This window comes from Sylvia atricapilla, chromosome 2 (assembly GCF_009819655.1).
Source record: "Sylvia atricapilla isolate bSylAtr1 chromosome 2, bSylAtr1.pri, whole genome shotgun sequence".
Lineage (NCBI taxonomy): Eukaryota > Metazoa > Chordata > Aves > Passeriformes > Sylviidae > Sylvia > Sylvia atricapilla.
In genome coordinates, this window is record NC_089141.1 from 21632592 (window position 1) to 21652462 (window position 19871).

At 38.0% G+C, this 19871-nt stretch overlaps 1 long non-coding RNA gene across 3 annotated transcripts in view; it reads right to left on the bottom strand.

Moving 5' to 3' along the window:
- Nucleotides 1-19871, bottom strand: part of LOC136375449 (uncharacterized) — a 411577-nt gene that overhangs the window by 347540 nt on the left and 44166 nt on the right. For all 3 annotated transcript variants that reach the window (XR_010746077.1, XR_010746078.1, XR_010746079.1), the window contains exon 2: nt 6576-6635. This is a non-coding gene — a long non-coding RNA (uncharacterized lncRNA). The remainder of the gene's footprint in view (nt 1-6575; nt 6636-19871) is intronic.

Here is a 19871-nt window from a genome sequence, read left to right on the forward strand (position 1 = left end):
GATCACCTGCAGACCATGGATGTTCAGTGTACATACACAAGCAACTCTCAACTCTCCTCAAAAATCCACAGGCAGCTCACCAAACTATAGGAAGCAGATCTTCCTGAGAGATAGATGGATGCAGGCATTTTACAAAAATCTGTGCAGCTCTCCTACCCAGACTACTGTTTGGGGAAAAAAGTTCCACATTTTTCTAAAGAGCCTAAGAGGATGGTGGGCTTGCTTTTTTGGAACAGTCTGGGTAAGAACTAGGTTTTTCACATTGCAGTGTTGACTCCACACATCTCTCTGCTCAGAGTCACCAATTATAATGAAGAATAGTGGGAGGATGAATATTTTTTAAAACTAATTGCAAAATAACCAAAGAAAAGCTGTTTCTCAAACATGAAGAGTTTGCATAGGTAAAAATCTTTTTTCCCAAGATCTAGAGAGGTTCGGTAACCCCTAAATGAATGTCTCTGCTGCAGCATAATGCCTTGGCAAAGAGAAAGATGCTTTCTTTTGATAACTTCTGAAGTAACGATAAAAGTCTCCAGTCTTGGTGAAGGCGATAACCTGAGAGTGATTCAGTCTCGTGGCCTCTGGAATCTCAAGGAAGCTTAAAGTTTATGTGGAAACAGTGCATCTCATGTTTATAGCCCAGCCAGGGAGGTGAGATTGGAACATTATGTTTTAGCCACACACCAATCAAACTGTTAAAACATAACTTACAAGAGAATACTTGGACAGAGATACTGAGATCCTGGGGCAGTCCCATCTCATTAAAAAACCCCAAACATCTAAATGTGCCTATAAACCTGATTGTAAAGGTATTTTAATTCAGTGGAGGGAACAAGTTTCCGATCAAAGTTCTGCAGCAAATGACCACAATTCAGATTTATAAAAACTTACGCAATTAAAATGCTCTATAAGTGACTAAGGAGCAACATTTCTCGCTTCTTTCTTTTTCTTTTCTCATTATTGATTTCTCGACAGAAAAAATTCAAGTTTTCAGCTCCTTTTCTCTCAAAAGAGCCTCTGCCTACTTTCATGAATTCTCTCTCCTTCCTGAAGATATGCCTTTGGAAGACATAGAGACTCGTATAATCCCCCAAGTCCTATTAATATCAGTAAGAATGATACAAGTTTGATTTCACAGCGCCAAAGGGAATGACTAAAATGGCCTCAAGCTGTTTTTCAGAGTCAAAATGGTCTATCTCATCTTTTTGGCACAGAACTGGTCCAGCCTCCACGGCTGCTGACTTCTTGCTGTCTCTCATTTTGTTGTCTGCCATTTCACTCGTGGTACACGAGGAATAGGGGTTGGTTTTTTAATGACCCACACTGCTGAAAGCACTGAGTTATGCAGGAAGCTACGCAGGAATGCTACTCTGCTCATCAAACTACTGCATAACTTAAGATTGGCTTTGACTGGAAGGTTTACTAAATGAACAACAAAAGCACATGAAAGGTGTTTAGCAGCAGCATCACAGTGTCCCCAAAAAAATGTTTGATTCAGGTCTAACAGGAAACCAGATGTCCATCTGCTCAAACAGGGGACAGGGAGAGAAACAGGGAGAGACTGACACAGAAAGGGAAAGAGAAAGAAATAGGGAAAGAGACAAGAAGAGAAATAAAGAGAAGGAAAGAAGGATGGAGGGAGAGAAGAAGAGAAGAAAGAAATTATTTTACCATACTACTCAGTGAAAGATGTATCTCCTGAACTTCGCAGGACACAATAACGTTTAAAGTTAAAATCTTGAACCACTAGATGGAGGATTCAGCCCTCTCTTTTACAATTAATTCTTGTCAAGCCATGTTCTACTTTTACAGAAGAACAGAGAAGCTGAGCCTCTTTTGAGTTTTAAAGACAATGGAATAGAAATCGGCCAGGAGAAAAAAAAAAAAAAGTCACTGTTCTGAGCTATCCACTGAAGAAAATTAACTTTCCCAAAACAAACACCAGAGATATTAAAGATCAGTACTTTAATCTGTCTGGACACCTGCATGTGACATCTGGACAGCAAAGTTGCTATTTATTCTTTCTGAAGAACGTAAACTGCGTCACTGGCACAGAACAAAGAATTTAAAGTCAAATTTTCTTCCATGTGGCAAAAGTGCTAAGAGTCACGTGTGCCACGTCATCCAGATACCACCAGATGATCTGTAGCTCAGATGAAGAAGAAAATGAAAATGACAGAAAGTCTCTTCTTTGCTTTGACCCTGGCATGCATCTGATCAAAACCAATGGTGGTTAAGTACCTTGTTCTGAATCTCAAAAAACTTTCCTAACATATACTTCTTGCCACCACTTTTTTCACTCTGAGTGAAGAGGAATGTTATCGTTTTCATAGAGGAGGTATCAGGTCATGGCCCCTGGCAAATCAACAGGAATCACAGACCCATGATTCATATCTAAGAAGGAGAATTTTAGCATCTTGAAACTCCATGCTTCAAGCACTTAACATGAAAACCAGTGTGTTGATTAAAGAGGCCAATCCTTTGACATGTAAAACAGTAAAGGAGGGAGAATAAAACATTACCTCTGACTTATACCTTTTATATAGAAATCCAGGCACAGTGGCCTGGCATTGTTAGTTTTGCTAGAATATCTGCTGGATATCACAACAGATATGCATTCAGGTAAACATAAACACACATTCACACACAAGACTGAACTTTGGGTTGGCAGCCAGGCTCTGCTAACCCATGTCCCCTGGGCACAAATCAACCATGAGGAACAGGAAAAAGTCAGTGTAATAGTTAACTAGCTCAGTGGGCTATTATTCATCCCAAGCAGAGAAACAGCAGTGCAGGCTGCAGTGCTGGTCCTCTCTCCCTCTGGAATGCTACTGGATGCCTGGAATTAAATTCAGCAGTGAAAAAAGCCAGCAAATGTAGTGTCAACAAAATAAAGAAGCTGAATTTTGCCTCCTGGAGCTGCAAGTAAGGACTTCTGCATGGAAGCAGAGATTTCCTGTGAAGCTTGATGTTGAAAGAGCATGACAGACTCCAGTTATCAACATTTATCAAATATGAATGCATAGGTTTTGGTAGGACTGACAAGGTTATTGGTATCAGATCTAGGCAATTATTCCCTATACAGCAGCAAGTGATTAATTCTTGTGGCAACTGGCCAAGTGTCAATGTTGGTAGCTGCAACCATGGCACCAGGACTGCAACAGAGGGTTAAAGTGATTCCATTCAGGTGAAAGACTAAACCAGGAGAATTCCTGCGGCCTATCAGTGAAATTCCCTCAAGTAAGTCCAAATCTTTCAGTCTTTTACAGCAGTCCATTAAAGGTGAACAGACCTCAACACCCACTGTTCTTCTTCCAGTGCTACCTCAGTAAGCATTTTGCAGAGAGGCAATACACTACTGCCTGGACTTCAGCTTGAAAAGACAGATTTCATCTGGGTTTTTTTTTTCTAGTTTTCAATGATTTAACTTCATCAGCCATGGGAAAAATGACAATCAAAAATTCAGGTTTCTTTTTTATTTTTCAACAGAAGAATTGGCTTCTTATTTAAGAAGACCTTGAAATAAATGTAATGCATTTACTTTAATTATTTTGAAGTGTTTCTTTGAGTGGGTAGGAGTTAAGTATCCACAATACCAAAGTAGGTCCTAGAATTAGTTGTAAACAAAATGTTCTGCTGCAGTGGCCCAAATCCACACATTAGCAGTAACCCTTGAGTATTTTGCTCTTTCACAAAGAGTACCCAGATCCATGAGAATGTATCATAGGACTTATATTTTACAGACAGGTCATACCTTTCTAATCAGGAACTTCACCCCTTGTTAGATGTTTTCAGTGCAGATAGCTTTTTGGTTAATTAGGTACACACACTAAAAACAACAAGAAGAAAACAAGCCAAGAAAGTCCTAGGAAAACTTCAGATGGAAATGTTTGGACATAGTTATATGCACACATCCACAGAGAAAAGAGGAGGAATCTAGGGAAAATACACAGGATAATCACTTTACAGTCAGTGCACACTGACTTGAACAAGGATTCAAAAAATAAACACATCCAATATTTAAATCCCAGGCTGCATATTCATTGACACCCTTTTTCTCATGACTGCATGTACACTCAAAACCAAAACCTCAGCAGCTAAACATCTACAGCTTTGAGGAATTTCAGTTCTCAATCTCATGGCAAAGCTCCCATCCAAATGTTCCACTGTATCACTGTAGGTTTTCACTACCGTATTCTGATTTAGGTACATAAATGCAAGAAAACTACAACCAAATGCAGAGAAAGCAGTTGAAATGAAGAGTTTGTGCTACCCATCCCTTCATAGATATAAAGATGGGATGTAGGCATCTGGAGAAACAGAAGATATCTCCTCCAGTATGTCTCTTTCCATAGGTCTCCCCATTTTCTAACAGCATTCCTGTGCTTTGCACAAACTTCCACGTAGCTTTATAGCTCCTCTGCACTGTTGCCCATAGTTACACCTAGTATTTACAGGTAAGTTTGCAGCCTTGCTCCTCCATGGAGGTAAACAAGAGAGAAAGGAAAATGGTATGAAGGAAAGTAGGAAATAATTCTGCACTTACTTGTCTGTAGTTGGTAGCTATATCTTAGGAATAGTTGCTTTAAAATACAAGTTGTTATTCAGCTTTGGTTTAAAAATCTCTCTGCCAGTTTTGACATCCAGGTGAAGGTATTGCTGCTGGCTCCAGGATAATTTGCATATCTTATCACTAAATAAAATGTCTGAGGTGTGCACCATTCTGATGAAATTATAAACAAGAGTCCACACAAATACACATGCCTTCCTGTTTGATTTCTGTCCTGTTCACTCCTCTATAATAAATCATATGATCATCTCATTCTAGCTGGAGGTTTAACTGTGCATGTAAAAAGGAAAGTGATAGCAGCCTATTCTTACCCATACTTTACAGCTGAGAACCTGACAAAAATGTGATTTTGGAGAACAAGCAGTAATCTTATTTTGCTACCATCCACCTCCTCTTTTATTGCTACAAGATTAGTGGAAAATCCTATGCATTTATGTATTTTTAAAAATAATTCCCCACCCTGAAAGTAAATAAATTAAACTACATCTCTTTTACTACAAAGACAAATATACATGCCTAACTTTATGTCCTGCAATTAATCTCATGTATTCCAACAGGATTACTCATAATGCTGTATGTGAAATACACGTGCAAATCCTTCAGAACCATGGCCTGAATTGCCAGCAGTTATATGGCACAATTAAATGCCTAGGTCTAAATGTCTCTAAGGAAAGATCAGGAAAAAAAAAAAATAAACCCAAAACCCTTTAGGTATAATAAGTAACAAAATCAACTCCAGGGAGTGACTATGGGAGAAACAGGATTGAGGGTGTTGCCTTCCCCTGGGAAATTCACCTGTCACCAAATCCTTCCATAAATTCATCTTCTTCCTCTACCAGTTACCACCTTCACTTACCACTCTGTTCTCTACCACCAAATATGACTCTCCCTTCCCACACTTCCTCTGCTGCTATGTAAAGAAGGAGACAGGAGATGCATCTTACTCATTCTTTCGTCCTGTGAAGCTGGATGAGAGCACAGTCTGCTCCTTACATTCCCCAGTATGGTAATACAGAGCTTATGTGCTAATTAACAGGCCAGGGGTGCACAGGTTTGATCCTTAGCCTGTTGCTGAACTGTTCCCATGCCAGTGTCTCACTGAAAATTGCCTGGAAAACGCTGTGGACAGCCCTTAACCTATCACTGGAGTTCATTACAAGAAACTGATGTATATAAATTGAGATACCCAAACTGCCCAGCCCGGCCTGCTGAGGAGTAGCCTACCACTGGCCGCCTTCTGCAAATACTCCTGAATGGCACATGAGAAGTTACTCACCATCAGGTTTCTCACTAAAATCCATGCAAAAAAACTTCTGCTTGTAAATTAACTCAGTCGGAAATATTAACTAAAATGCCAGGAAGAGAAAGTCATTCCCTTAGAAGTTCAAATGACTATTTGTCACAAACATTTCACCTCTACTAATGAACTGCAAAAATGAATGATAGAAATGCAAAACTGTATTATGTTTAGCAGTTAACATTTTAATAAGAAGGAGATTAGCAATTTTTAATACCTTCAGTGCTTTGTTATATTCAATAGCACAATAACTGAATATTTTAATTGCTAATTATTTAGACCTCATTCAGTTCTCACTCAGGCAAAACTCCCATTGAGGGATTCTTGCCTGAGAAAAGAGCTACAGGATTTGTTTTACTGTAATTTGAAAAAACTTTATATATCATAAAAACTATCAAGTAATAGTGAGACAAAAATCATTAAATCCTTGGCAATATTAAATCCTACTGAAATTCCCATTGACTCTCAACACCAATGTTTTCATATTAAGTAAAACAGATAATTGCAGTTTACCAGTTGTAACTTACCTGTATAATTTATGTCCAGATATACTGGTGGCTCTTAAAGAGGTCTAATAATGTTTTGATTCCTGTATCCCTGCTTTTCTCCTGTGGGAAATCTCAGTTCAGATGTGATAAGGAAACAGCATTTCCAAACAATTACAATATCAACACCTTCAGAAACACAAATATTAGTGTTTGGTTTTACCTTTTGACTTCGGCCTCCAAAAGGGTTAAGAGCAGCTCTCAACACTTCTTTCTTATGCTGCTGTAAAGAAAAGAAATGAGTATGTTTAGGGATTTGCACACAAAAAAACTTGAGTTTCCATAACAGTCAAATATCTGGTGTTCAGTGGGGGAAGTGGGTGGACTGCTGTATATATATAAATACAGCTATCTGAAGGAAGACAAAACAAAGTCCTACACATTCACATGTAGTGCACAGGTGACAAACAAACTAAATGTACTAGTATTTCTCAAATGTCATGCTATGCACATGCTTCAGAGAGGAAAGTTATACAGCTGGACACAAAATAATTAGGGAGTGATTTCTAAGATTCCATGCTTCAAAAAAGTAAATCTCTCTCTCTTTTTTCTTTTCTTTTTTTTTTTTTTTTTCAATTAAGTGTATTTTAATTCATCTTAGGGAAAAAAATAAATGCGTGTCACAAACAAAGTTTTGCCATTTATGTTTGTCATTCAAATGCATTTTGGAAAAAGTTAGAGGTAAGCTCTCTAACAGGTCAAGTCTGAAGGGTTTCTTTTTTTTTTTTTAAAGGAAAAACATTTTCATATTTTCAACTATAAATGGCTTTAATGACTAAAATGTTCAGAAAACCTCTCCATGGGCTGCACTGAAGAATCAAAGAACCCAAAGCAGACCTAGTACCACATACTGTTAACTACCAAAATGTTCAGAAGCGGCTGTCACACAGATGAGGAAAAAGTAAGCATTCTGAAGACTGAAAGGAGTTGGGCACCTTCCTTCCTCAGTTCAGAATATGGTTTAGGGACCAGGTTGTCATAGTTTCAAATTCCTGTTATAAGAGGTTCACTTAGATTACAGTGCTCAAATCCATTCCAGTCAGGCTTCCTGCCTCCTTGCAGGAACAGTGAGATCCCTTTGTTCCTCTCACGTGCTGACTTTCCACATAAGAACATGTGTCCAAAGCTAATGCCAGCTTGAGTACAGCAGGATTAACTAAGACTTTAACAATAATCTTTAACAATATATATATAAATCTAAACATATAACTTAAAATCAATTACTAAAATAATTTTAAAATTAATAAATGCTTTACTTATTATAAAAATAATATATATATATATTTTGCTAGTAGGGAGTTCTTCATAGCTAGCCATAAAAACATTTTAACTACTGGGATTACAGGTGAGAAGAGTTTACTCATCAGAATGAACTCATCTTTGGAGAACCTTTACTTATTTACCACACCAAGTGTTGCTTTCTCAAATAAGGAAGATATAACACCAGTAGGCTTTCAGGCTCATTGCTTCCGAGCCTGACCAGTTCCTGGCTACTACAGGGATGCCTCTGTTTCTTTCTCTGAGACATGCTCACAATTTCTTTTCAGATGTTGTCATTCTCCTTTCGTTTTCTGTATGCTTTCAACCTGTGGTAATTACAAGCAAACAATGCCTCCAGCAGCATCTGCAGAAATTTCCCTATGACAATCCTCCAGCCTGTGTGGGTCAGCCCTGAGCATACTCAGCAGAGTCTGCTGGATGGCAGCTTCCACTGTTTTCAGGGAAGAAGGTTTACTTTGACAGATCTAAGGCTGTGCAACAAATGTTTCAGCTTTCCTAAAGTCTGCAGTTGTCTGAATAGAGAGAGACTCACTGGACAGTGGCTGTTAGCACTTTTCCAGCATTACACAAGGATGGTCTGGAACAGTCTGCCAGATCTGCACAGACAATGAATAACGCAAAGCAGAAGCCCCAGATATTGAGTAATGAGGATGGGCTTTTGACCTTTAAATGCTGCTGGATGGATTGCACGAGGATATGTTTAATTCAAGCGATACTATTAGGTACAAAATCGTACTATTTGCCTAATGTCTACCTCATCTCCCAGCTGCACCACCCTGTGCCTGCTGGCACACTACGTGCTGCAGTGAGAGAGCCCAGTAAGAAAGGGTGGCACTGAGGAGCCTGGGGCAGCTGAAAAAGCATGGAAAGAGCACGGGAAAATCTGGTCACAAGGTATGAGAGAAAATTTTCTATTTTAAAAACCATTGATTGGTCAGACCTCTAGCAGTGTTTAGTCCCCAGGCTCTGCAAAGGATTAAATCCAAGTCAAAAGTCTCTGTTTCTCTTCTCTAGCCTACTGGCATTTGAAAAGTTGTATAACTGCTCAAGATGACAAGCTACCCTCTTGTCAGCTGTAATTTTTTGCCAGAAACTGTTGTCCAAGAGTCTGTAGAACTGTTACAGTTACTTTATTTTCACAATCATTAATTGATCCTTTCTAAACATTTGAAGTGCCTGTATTTAATTAGAGGCAACATTTCTGCCACAGGTTTTATAACTGTTTTTATTCATGATTTAAATTAATCAAGCCTTAGACTTGATATAGTAATTTGTTGGACCAAATTGTTTCCAGGCCATACACTTTGTTTTCAGTTCCAGCCTCCATGTTTACACCTCGTGGTTTAACTTAGATCAACAGCTTATTGGTGATTCAAATTATATCATATCAAGTAATACCCTCCAAATCTGATACATCTGTATGACATCAGCGGAGTGAAAAACTCTGCATGCAATTCAGGAAACCACTTTGTTTTTTTCACTTTTACATAAAAGTTAACTCCACGCACTAAGCAGAGGTGAATACTTCACAGCATAGGCTCACTGGAGGCTTACTGGGCTCAAAGCTTTAAGTCTGTCAGTCCTCACAAAGGCTCGAGGTAGGCCATGTGCTTTTCAGGAGGAAGTAAATGAGGTACATTTATTAACTCTGCTTTTTAAATATCCAACCAGAACGACACCTACCACAAAACTGAGAAATATAGAAATAGGTAACTTAAACAGTCCTAAATTAAAAATGTTTCTTCTACTATGCTAATTGCTTTTACAGTAACAAGAGCATCCTGTATTGCTGAAAATGCAAACAAGAGGAGCTACATAAACTTTTTCATTGCCTTATGTTGATGCCTTGTAGGCTACATGGCCTTCTGACTTCTGCTACTAATGAAAAAAAAAATCTGTTTAGTGACCTATCATCAAATTAAGTGAAACCAAGATTCCATTCAAGAAAATGTAAAGAATGTGTCAATTTTATTTACATTTTCTCTCAAGGTTATTGGGGGTGAGGGGATAGTGTACGATGGTAAATCTTCTCTTTTTAAGATCCTAAATTTAGGAACAAAATTCAAAGAATAGGATAAATTATATTAGCATCACTCAGGTTCAATTCCTTCCTAACACAGTCATCAAGCATACAAACTGAAGTAAAGCAACAAGTGAATGAAAGAAATCACTGTTTATTAATGCTAATAATATGGGAGCCAAAAAAGAATCTCAGACATGATTCATTGTGAGAGTACCCATAAATCTTCTGGTCTCTTTTGAGATTCAACCTGGCATGAAACTTGGGCAAAGTACATTCTCAGCAAAATGGACAGTGTAAAACAACAACAACAACAAAAAGATTTGTGTGAGAATTTAATGTTTGTGAAAAAGTCTTATCTGGCACACTTAAAGCTTGAAGTCCCTCCATTTTCAGGGCAGCATTTTTAGCAGGAGAAGAGAGGGTCCCACACAGGCTCAACACTCCCCCTCAGCTTTGAACTGAGGGATCATGTTGAACAGTCAACCTGTGGCTGGTTCAACTCTTCACTGGACTTACAACCACAGGGCAACTCTTATTGACTGTAGTCATGGGTTTTTTTGTGATATGGACTTCAGTCCACTGAGAACTAAAGTTGACATCTCTGTAACTTTTCTCAAGAGTCAAGCTTGTCTGTCTCGGGGAAAAAAAAATTAAAAAATCAAGAGATTAGCATTAAATTTCATTATCTGCCCAAAGCAGACCACTGACTTGGTCTGCAAGTATAGGATACTGAACTGGACATGATTTGGGTTTTTTGTAGGAAAGGAAGCTTCTACACGTATAGAAAAAATATAAAGAAACAAGCATGTTACAGTTACATCCTTCACACATGCACAGGTCTTTCAGGAAACTATTTAGGTTCCCTGTACAGTACTCAAATCTATTTGAAAAGTACTGCCTGCCTATATTTATCTCTGTAGAAGACTTGGATTAAATGTCTAGGCTCAGGACAAAATGATCTTTGAAGGCACCAGTCACATGATGGAGAAAATGGAGCATTTGTAATGCTGTCTGTGAGGTTCATATGCCTTCACTTCATGTACCATAAGTTCACTTAAACAGAAATCATCACCTGGAACATGAGAAGCAAATGGCATTTTTAATATCAGAAGTACTAGCAATGAGCCTGTGTATCTCTTCAGAAGGAAATAACAGTGCAGACAGGGAATTAAAACATGCCATGGTAACAGATGAAGACTTCAACTGTCAACAAAATCAGGCTATTAATTTTCACATAAACAGTCTTTTAAAATCTTTGATTTTTAATATACGGTCCAAAGATCACTCTCACATTTCAGCAGCTTTTGTCTTTTAATGCCGAACACTTCAACTGACTCTTCACACTGCCCTGTGCTCTGCCTCCCCTTTGGAAAAGGTGAGTGAAAATATCAAATGATATCATATTCTGCCAAGACCAAAGGAACAGTTCAAACCTTCAAAAATATTAAGCAGTGGCCCTACTTAAGGCAAGAAGGGAATGTGATTAGCAGAGGGCAGGGGAGGAGGGGGGAACCAAACCCAAATCCAAACCTCTTCTCTTTCTCTATTTCAGTCTATGCTCAGGGCTAGACTATGTAAAACAACAAGCAAAAATGACTGGACAGAAAACACAGAATTATTTTGCTTCTCATCACATTCTCAAGTGACAGATGCTGATATTCAAGAGGAGCCTGGGGAGCTATTGGCCTGTTCATTACCATGGAAAGCAGAGGTGCCCAGACTGATCCACTTGCACTAAACCATCACCTGCCACAGGATTCAGTCTCTCCATGGATGGTTCCAAACGTGGCTGGGAGAGGAACTCATGCTGCTGTGGTCTCTCCGTACCTCCTCAAAAGACAAGGATTTCAGACTTCACATCTGTCAGTTTACAGCATCTCTCCAGCCTTTAACTCACCAAAATGACATGAAAACAGACACGTGATGTGTCTGTTATAGATCTTTCCTTCAAATTTCTCTGCTATTTATGAAACAGAACAAGGCTGGAACTTGCCTTTGACTGAGATGAACCAAGTGTCACCTCATAACAAAGACAGACCTCTCTGTCTGTGGTCAGTGGAAACACAATGTAGGAATCAAAGGTGCTGCTTTTGTCTGAAAAATCATTATCACCTTTAAAAATTAATTTCCCTAAAGTACTAGAGATTAGTCTAGAGGAACGCAGAAGGGAAGTGAGAGATGACAATTCTCCATTCTCTCCAGAGATTATGTGTCCCTACAGATTTTGTTTCCTGTGCAGTACTTAACTCCTTGATGCCTTTTTTTCTCATGATCTCTTCCTTGGCAGAAACTTCTTCAAATTTAAAAATCGGAACATGAGCCAAGTAAATAAAAATAAATAAATAAAGTTCAATGCCTATAAAAAGCACACAGACTAACCTGCTTAATTATTAACAAGTAAACATAACAAATTCTGAATTATTTACTTAATCTTTTTAAGCTACAAACCTCAGACTTTTAGAGCATGAAATACATGCTTTATTTTAGGACACAAACCAGGTATTTTATAAGGCTGTGGACATTTTTCTGGAGGTGGGGTTGTTTCGAAGAATACACCTTTCTTATTTACCCCCAAATAGCTTCCTCTCACCAAACCATGCTGGAATTTTAAATACAGAAATAAGAGTTTTAGTATAAAGATCCTGTATTTATGTGTTTTCTAGTGAATGGGATGGCTGTTTCTGAACTGCGGCTGAGCAAAAATAAGATTCCTGTGAGGCATATGCATCTTTCTCAGCTTCTGTACATCTGCTAGGAAGATGCTAGATTCAGAGAGAAAACCTGGTGAAAGTTCCAGACAGGAATTCTACAACAAAGGATAAAACAGCCGCAGCACAATCACATTTTCTCTACTGAATAAAGCTACCCTGCTGAAGCAAACCTCATCTATGCCACAACCAAAAAAAAAAGGTCATCACCACTGGTCCCTGAGGTTCTGACAAGATGCTGCTCTCAGTCAGACCTCCAGCTGAGCCCATCTTTATGTTCTCCCCTCTGACACATTGTTCTCCCTAGCAGTGCTGACGTGACACAGCCTTTCCAGGTGATGTGCTGAAAATCAGGGAAGTTCAAAGTTCCTTGCTGGATAAAACAAGTGACATTTCTTTACCTGGTGCAGTTAGCACAAATCCTTTGAAATCTCCAGCATTCAGTAGTGTAAAACAACACCCATCTCCTCCTCAGTGACCTCAGGCCATTACACAATCACAACTTTTTCTCTGAATGGCATTATCATCATCATCACCATGGCAGAAATACGGTTGTGAATCTCAGAAAACTTTTCTGAACTAGCATTTCATAGAAATGATTCTGTAATATTGCTTTTGAAAGCCTGGATTAATGAAGATATACCACAAAATCACAGGATTTGCTGAGTTGGAAAGGATCCACAAGGATCATCAAAGTCCAACTCCTGGGCCTGCACAGGACACCCCAAGGGCCACAACATGGGCCTGAGGGCACTGTCCAAATCCTTCTTGAATTATGTCAGGCTTGGTGCTGTGACCAGTTTCCTGGGAAGCCTGTTCCAATGCCAATTCACATACTAATATTCCCTCAGCATTGATACAAACGTGTACAGTATGATAGCTGAGAATGTATTAATCTCTATATATTAATCTTATTAATCTACTCTTAACTGCTATAATAGTCAAACATACTTTGTTCTTCTTTTTTCCTCTGGTTTTAGATCTTTACAATTTTGTCAATATTTATGTACTGTACTTTTTTTTTTTCCTACCAAAGTCTTCCAAAAGTGCAATTCAGGAGATGAGACAGTTAATCACAGAGTCGGCTTAGTCTCTAATTTAGGTGGCCTACTTATGTTAGCAACATTTTATTAGCACATTATGCTGTATATTTAATATTTAGTACACTGTATGAGAATGGTTTACTGTGTACTGCTCACATAAATGACTTACAAATTCTGTTTGACACAAAGAGAAGAGTGTATAGTAATACTTGTATTTCTGAATATACCTAATGCTACAGAAAATAAGAATAAGCAGAAAACATGTAGAGAAAACACTTAAATGTATCTTTGATGGACTTACAGGCTGGCTTACAAATACTCCAGTAGACAAAAGATGCAGCATTAGCGATATACACACAATGCCCTTGAAGTATCCCTTTAACTTTTGATTTCAAATCTTCCTCTGGAAGCCTCAGCTGAAGGAAAAGGACTTTCATTCAAAATTGCTGAAGTCTCACAAGGCAAACAATTGCAACAAAACAAAGAGAAAATCCTCCCAAAACCTTTTGTATTTTACTAGACCCAGAAGACAAAGTAGGATCTTTCTTTGAGTTCAGAAGTGCTTTCAGGACATTTTTCAAGAGGCAAATAAGTTAGCTATGTCCTCATGAATTATGCAGCCTTTCCAGTGTGTACTTACACAATGCTAGCTGGAAGCCCCTGGGAAGGATGCCCAGTGCATATGAGCAGCAGGTGGTACCAAAGGAGAATCACTCAGCCAAAGCAGATCCAAGTTTTCCTTGAAGAGCAGGGGAGCAGCTCTGAGCAGGGATCCCAGTTATCTGGCCACAGCTATAGCTGATTTGGTTATATTGGTGCTCAGAAATTACCACTGAAAAGGAGATTTTGACTTTAGTCCTTAGTGAGGAGGAAAAGTATACTGGTTTTCATGCTCCTCCTATTTACAAAGTGAATCAAAGCTCAGGCATCTGTATGAGCCAGAACAGGGAAAATCACAGAATCCTTTACCCTGACATGAATCAGCCCCAGTCAAAACACCCATAAGCAGTCCTGGTACAATTCTTACATTTGCTTTACATCTCTAACTAGTGAAGCACTCACATTTATCAGAAACACATTTTTCTGGTATCAGTGTAACAGAGTGAAGAAAGGACATTACCCTCCCAAGACAAGTGGCCTTCAGTTGACTCTGAAGCTCACAATACCCCACTTAGGAAACAAAAGGTCATCAAAAGGCAAGAAAACTTATTCGTAATCAGTTTTAGCTTTTTGTGTTTCTTCTGCTGTGTAATTTGTCAATATATCTATCAATCCATAATGAGGTTGCTAAGACAGATGCTAAGACTTCGGTAAATATCAAATTTCTTTTTTGCAAAAATAGATGATCACAGCAAAAAGCATTTTTTTCTGTGAGTAAAGTATTTTCAGTATTATTACAAAAGACTCTTACTGTTTACTGCAATCCCTGACAAAATATCAATTCCAAGGCTTTCCCCACTATCATCATTTGATGTTTGTCAAGTGACATTCAAAACATTTTTATTTTTAAAAACAAAACCAAAACAAAATTGAGCCTATTTTCCATTCCTTTTATTCTTGTACTTTACTGAATTTTTCAATATTACTCCAATACATGTATAAGACTTACTTGGCATACCTAAAATGCCTCACAGTAGAAAAATTTAGTTTGCATTTCCTCTAGGAAAAAAACCCACAAAACAAAACAATCTACAGAATCTCTCAGAAAATGTGTCTTTCCCCAGTTATATTCAGTGGGGAACATTAAAAATTGAATATTTGCCACTTTGCAATGACTTCTGGACACAAAACAGTTTCTTCATGCTGCAATAGTTTTGTCTAGTCTAAACATAAAGGGAATTAGAACAAAAATACACACTTGAAACAGTACTAAACATGACACCCACAAAGCATCTTCTATCCTGACATCACTCTTTTCCTTACTTTTTCCAGTTATTCCTACCATTCATTGCAGATATTTATTTTTTATAAAGATTAATGTTAAAAACCAGTACATAGAAATCAAGTAACAAGAATGGGTCTAATTAAAAATTAATAATGTTACAAAAATAACTATTATATTAATCAATATGAAGACTGAGATGTTCAGATCAGTGGCACATTTTTAGTTCTAACATTCATTCTGCTTTAAGGACATGAAGACAGTTGATTCAGTAAAAGCCTTAGCAGAGATAACATCATTATATAGCATTTGGATTAAAACTGTGTTTGGAGCTATATTGCAAGCTAGCAGACATCTCCATTACAAGAATGCATCATATCTTATAAGACAAAGTTCTTATAGATTTAGATTTGAAAAAACAGCCCAAAAGGATCTCCTCTTTTAGCTGAAAATTCACCAGCAAAACTGAAGGGATAGTTGTGGATCAAACCTAACTATGCTTTAATCTTACCAAAATCAGTAAGATTAATTTAACTCATTGCTTATTACAAAGCAGATCTTTTAAATCAAGAAAGCTTTAGTACAAATACTTTCCATAGTATAATCTGTTTCTTGTGGTATTACCCCTCAAAACATGTGATCCAGTTGATATTATTTTAATAGGACCTACATATATAACTTCTACCTATATTTTTCTCAAATTTGCACCATTCTTTCATTTAATACAGGTCAATGGATTATGCAGGGTTTTGTCCTGTTATGTTGAAGGAGACTAAACAGAGTTTCTGAAACATGGGATACAACACCAAACTACACTTTCTGATAATAAACACTTTATATTGCAGTAGAGTTTTGAGATCACAGTGATATTAATACAATATGCACTCCACTGACACAGACTGGAAGACAGTTGTCACTAGAAAAAAACTTTTCAGACAAGCCAGCCAAAGGGTGAAGGAGCAGGAACTACTTTTTCAGATGAGTTGAGACACACAGATTGGAGTTACTCAGGAAATCTGTGACAAAGTACAGTCTTGAACTTTTATCTCAGGTAACACTCCACTGCTTTAACAACAAAGCCTTCCTTCCTCTGTTAATTATATAAAGCAAAAAAATCCCAGAATTACATCTACTCCATAACTGATAAGTTCAAACGTCATGTGACTTCAGATTTGCAAAACTCCAGCATCCAGCATCTCATCCAGCATTCACTTTAGAGAAAAATAAACAAATAGAACTAGGTTATCCTCACTTTGCAAGTAGCAAAACAAAAACGCAGGCCTTAGGGAGAAGTCATCTCATCTAACTTTGGCCATCTAAAAGACACTGTGGCCAAGGCTGCTCCCTTCACCACTGGAACAAGGTGAGCATATGGAGAGGGCAATTCCTTCTCTTCTCAGATACCCAGCTAAGTCAATCACCAAGGAAATGTCACCCTCTCTTCTGCCTATTCCTTCCACCTAGCCTAGATGCTGAGACTAAATGCCTTGTGTTTAGCTGAGAGAGCTGTAGATCTGTATTCCATCACAAAGTACTCCTGTCCCCTGTTCTCTTCCCTTTTTCCTGTGAGACAAAAAAACCAGTGATGGGCCAAGGTCTGGATGTGCTGACTAGTGAGCACAGCCATGTGGAAAGTTAGGTGCATGCTGCCAGACCTGTGAGTGTATGGACAGATTACATAAACAACACTGCTTCTTAGTGTCCAGGTATTCAGATGTTTCCAGAGGTACTGGTAACCAAACAAATGGCTGCAAGTCTGTAGGTCTAGCTCAGATTTGTGCTGCTCTAAGCCCAGAGTGCAAGCTCAGAAGGAATATCCATGATGCTGTTGCAATATAAATAATGCTAATAAATAAAACTCACATCAAAATGAGAAATTTTTAAACAAGAAGAATGAAAAAAAAAATCTGCTATCAGACTTTGATTGCAAGTCCTACTATTCAGAAAAGGAATACCTCTGAACCTCAGTGAAAATGAATCTGTGTGTGGCTGAACCAACTTTTAAAAGCCAGAAATGATTGTACAGTTTTCTCTGTCAACTCAAAGATCAGATTTAGGGATCCAGAAGCGCTTGACTTTTCCATTGCAGATCTGCACGCATCAGAAAAATCTGGCACTGTGCTGCATGATAGGACCTTGAAACTCTGAAGTAACTGTGAAGTGGCATTTCAAATAGCTCTCAAAATGAAAACTGGCTAACACAAAATTAGAGTGATGCCTCCTCCAACATTAAAACGGACACAGGGAATGAAAAATTCGTTGTCGTGCTTCTGCCACAAAAGAATAACTTTGACTAACAGCTTCCATTCTATGCATAGAAAGTAAAGTAATGTATTTCAGTGTTTTTGCCAAGTAAGGCCTGGGAAGGAGTTCTCTAAAGAAACCACAGAATACCAATGGAGTCGCATGAAAAAATACCAGCATTTTCACTCCATCACTCTCAAAATTCTAAAGCGAATGAGAATGAGACTTTGCAAATTCAAGCTTCTCTTTCTTCAGCTCCTGGCAAAAACCACCCAGTCAGGTACATGGAAAAGCACTAGAGTCTTCCCTGGGCTCCGACTGCAGATCCTGCCACTTTGCAGCACAGCAGAACCTGAGCTGCTCACCTGTCAAAGGAGCAGAAGGATCTTCCAGGGTAAGAGTAGTGGGATGGCCTTTCCTAGGAATGAACTTGCATGGCAGACCTTACCAAACCTTCTTCCATACATGCAGAATTCATTCATTTGGCTTGCCCATTGCAAACAGAGCTGTGCTCAACAAAAAATACCTATCGAAAAACCACAGTGATGTTGAGTCTTTCTTCAGGTAACAGGATGGGAAACAAATGGAAAAGCTCTCAGTGATGATACGATGCCTATATCCATATTCTGATAATGCTAACACTCATAATTTCTCCTGCAGGTCAACAACACTTTTAGCCAATTTTTTAAGGGCATGAAAGTAATCCTAAGACTCTGTAGAATAACTTCACATCCATCTACCATGGCTAACTTTCCAAATCAACATTATGCATAGGAATTAGACTGACTATTAATGTTTATTTTTATGTGGAGGAAGAACAATATCTCAACTCTGAACTTTCCCCTTTTGTTAATGATTAAAAATTTAATTAAATATTAACTTTATTAAATTAATAAGTTGTATGACACACCTAAAATTTACCTACAACACATATTAGACAAATCTGTTTGTTGTTTTGGGGACAGGTGGATAGAGTGGGTGAAGGATCCAGAAAAAACAAAACAGCTTCCACAGAACGATATAGAACATCTTCTATTTCTCTGAGAATAACATCTATTATTTAGTGTGGAGCAAATATGTTCAGAGGCTAAATGGTCTCTTTCAAATGGCAGAGTTTTGGGGTTTTTTTTTTCCCCTCTTTTCGTTAGTACAACATCCCTCTGATATACCAGAATAGCTTTTATAAAAGGCGATCTCTATTTAGTAATTTTTAAAATGGGAATTACAATATGTACTAGCAAAAATTGCTTGGCTGTTTGCTTACTGATTCTTTATAGAGGCCAATTATTTTGCCAATGGGCAAGATAAAATATGTTTCAAAGAAATAAATGGGACTTATACTTTAAATCCAACTCATAGCAGAGAGTTATTTTGTTTTTAGGTCTGGTCACCTAAAAAAAAAATGGGACATAAAATTGAAGGCTGTATCATGCTTCAACAATAATAACTGGTGCTCCAAACATTTTCCACCACAAATCTCACTGGCAGGATTCCTACTTTACAAGAGAGCAAAAGCTATCAGAAAAACAAGTCAAGGTGAGATAAAGAACAGAAGAAAATAAAAGGCTTCCTAACTTCCAGTCTTCTGTGAGAAATGATTAAATATCTGTTTCTAACCCAGAGACATTACATCATCTTATTTTTTAATGAAAAAAAAAATCCTGCCTTTTTAACATTTCTCTTGTATATCCAACTTTACATCCATATCTGTGTAACCCACTATCACAACTAAAGTAATCCATCAGACAGGTATCATGGCCATTCAAATCTGAATGTGAGTGTAAAATTTCAGTCCTAACAATATTGTTTACCTGTATGAGCCCCTTAAAACACTGAGTATTTCTGTTCAGCAGAGTTCCTCCAATGCCCACACTTAAACAACCCTCCCTGTGACACCAGAGCTTTCCAGTTACGTAGAGTCATGTCCAATTAGAAAAAGTCAAGAGTTAACAGCAGGATGCTGCAGAGAAAAAGCTAAACTTATGAACATGTTCAGATTGCCATTGCCCAAAAATCTGAGTAATGTTCCAGATATGTTATGTTAATCTGTTACACAAGATTGCCTGTAATGTGAATATTTTTTTAAAGAGTACATGAGGGTGGTGTTGGGGGTTGGATGAAGGCATGTGGCCAAAGTTATTACGGAATTGAAGAGGATTATTTTAATTATTATTGTACTATTAACCCTCTGCATGGTCCTATTTAACCAATGCCATTGTGTTCAGGACTCAAATGATCTATAACCATTGTACTTGAAATTACTGTTGATCACTGAGCA